We start from the raw sequence: 2,837 nt of genomic DNA on the forward strand, positions 1-2,837 counted from the left end.
TTTTGTCATAGGGATTCCAACCATCCTATAGCCTGGTCTTTTGTCATGTTAGGGACTCCAACCATCCTTATAGCCTGGTCTTCTTCCAAAGTAATCTTTCCCGGCTCTAAATCTCCACAGACAGGGGCCTTGTTGAGTCAGCTCTCATACCAGCCAGTCCTCCTAAGGTTTCTCCAACGCCAAAAAAACGGTAAATTTAAAGTGTCCTCTACTAGAGGACCCAAAACAGAGGACCCATTCTTGGCCTTGTGTAACGTATACGAGCGAAGAGCTACCTTCTTTGTAGAGGGACACTAGGCTGCTCATATACAACATGCCCAACACAAACTTTGTTTGACTTAGTTTCTTGCCCCTGTGTTCTCTCATTCTATCTAGTGTACCTATGCCTACTACTACTACTATGTCTTTGTATCTGTCGTATTTCACCTATTTTTTCTTTCTCTGCTTACTTTGCTTAGTTACCGTGAGGTCTCTTGCCGTTTTCTTTATTCGTGTGTCATTATGTTAGCTCGGTTTTCATGCTTTACTTCTGTGCTAGTCCCTCACCTCCTCTCGCCACATCCTTCTGTCACGTCTGAGACTTGGAATGGAATGGAACTATCAGTGGAAAGCACAAAGCCATTACGAGTATTTAGCCCTTGGAAGGGGTCAGGATAAGGATTTTGGATGGTACGGCGGGGAAGGAATAATGGTAAAGACGTTTGTTTTCACTCTTGGAATTGGAACAGTGTTAATCATGGCAGTTTCGTCTAATACTTGCAGAAAAGGATGAGTATTCCTTATTGGACATCCGCTCATTCCAGCTAATAATAAAAAAAAATACATCAATTGGAGATGTTCTTCGATGTGTCTTTTTCCTCACACTTAACAAGAAATTATTATAATAATAAATAAATAAATGTTTATTCAGGTAAAGTATATACATACAAGAGGTTTTACAAAAATTGATAGATTTATAGATAGAGCTAGTACATACAAAGCCTAAAGCCACTATTACGCAAAGCGTTTCGGGCAGTAATAAAATTCGGTTTAATTAATTAATAAAAAATTAATAAAAGCGTGCAGTATTAATTGTGCGTCTCATGAAATATGTTCTATTTGGAACAAGGTAAACATTTCCACAAAAGCAAAATTAAATATTGTTATACATAACGAGAAATTACATGACCAATATATATATATCACTACAGAAATACAAAATTCAAGAATAATGCAACTCAAAGTGAAAAATGACAACATTTAAGATAGTTAAACATTTAAAAGATAGTTTGAATGACTTGTTTGATATTACTCGCATAAGTGAATGAAAAATTATGTCAATTGAAGAGGATATAATGTTTCTTCAAGCTGAAAGAGACAAAAGTAGATAGGGTTACATAGGTGCTCTTGATACAAAAAAAAACACTTACAAGAGAACATATCATACTGACAAAGAAAGGAGACAATTTAACAACAACAAAGTCTTAAGGAACTATAAAAGGTCAGAGGTGTATATACATTAAACTAGGTAACTAGCTTATCAACTTGCTTGGGTAAATGAACTTTCGGGTTCAGTTCCCGAAGCAGGCTAGAATAACTGTGAAAACACTGGACTGGGTAAGGGAGTATCCGAAGGACAGAAAGCAAAGAGTCACAGTCAGAGAGGAGGCTTCAAGCTGGAGCAATGTAACAAGTGCATCCTTGTGTCCCAGGACAGCACCCGTCCCAGGACAGCACCCGTCCCAGGACACAAGGCTCTGTCCTGGGACCGCTGTTGTTCCTAATTTATGTGAACGACCTGCCCGAGGGAATGAGCTCAGACATGTCAGTGTTTCCAGATGATGCAAAGCTGGTGAGGAACGTGAAAACAGATGAGGACTGTACGAAGTTGCAGGAGGACCTTGACCAACTCCTGGAGTGGTCAGACAAATGGTTGCTGGAATTCAGTGTCACCAAGCGTAAAGTAATGAAGATGGGAAAGGGAGAGAGAAGAGATCAGAAGGCGTCTACACCATAAGGAAAAGGCAGCTACAGGGATCAGAAAAGAGAAGGATCTGGTAGGAGACATAATTCCGACACACCGGAGGCACACATAAACAGAATAACATCGGCAGCATATGGGACGCTGACAAATACAATAACATTGTTTAGGACCTACCTCAGGACTCTTTCAACATCTGTTAGACTAATACTGGAATATGCGTCACCGACATGGAATCCGCACTATGTGAAGCAAAAGGCATAATTGACAACGTACAAAGGTTTGCAACAAGAGTGGTGCCAGAGCTAAGAGGGTTACCCTACAAGATAGGCTATGGAAACTAAATCTCACAACCCTCGAGGATAGAAGGAACAGAAGGGATATGATCACAACATACAAGATACTGAGGGGAATAGATAAGATGGACAAGGATAGCCACTTCAGATTGAGAGCAAGCAAGACAAAGAGGTCACAGATGGAGGCTGTAAACGCAAATGAGCCTGTGGGACATAAGCAAGTTCTCGTACCCTGTACAGGTAGTTGACAAGTGAAATGGTCTAAAAGAAGAAGTGGAAACCACCTCCATCCACAACTTTAACGGCCCATAACGACAAAGAATTTGAAAATCAAAGCTAAATTGAAAAGCAACAGGTACAAGGCGGGACATAAAGAACTAGACCTCACTTACCCTTATAGGTAAGTACTGATAGGCAAATAGTCTCGATACCCGAGCAGGCTGGTGAGGATCACAACGCCATCTGTTGCCTAGATTCAGAACTTCAAGAGAAGCCAATCTGAATATTATGATGGTGTTGGGGGGGGGGGGGGAAAGGAGTTCCTCCTCTGCAGACGAAACGTCTAACCAGGACTCCAATGG

This window comes from Procambarus clarkii, chromosome 35, assembly GCF_040958095.1.
Source record: "Procambarus clarkii isolate CNS0578487 chromosome 35, FALCON_Pclarkii_2.0, whole genome shotgun sequence".
Classification (NCBI taxonomy): Eukaryota; Metazoa; Arthropoda; class Malacostraca; order Decapoda; family Cambaridae; genus Procambarus; species Procambarus clarkii.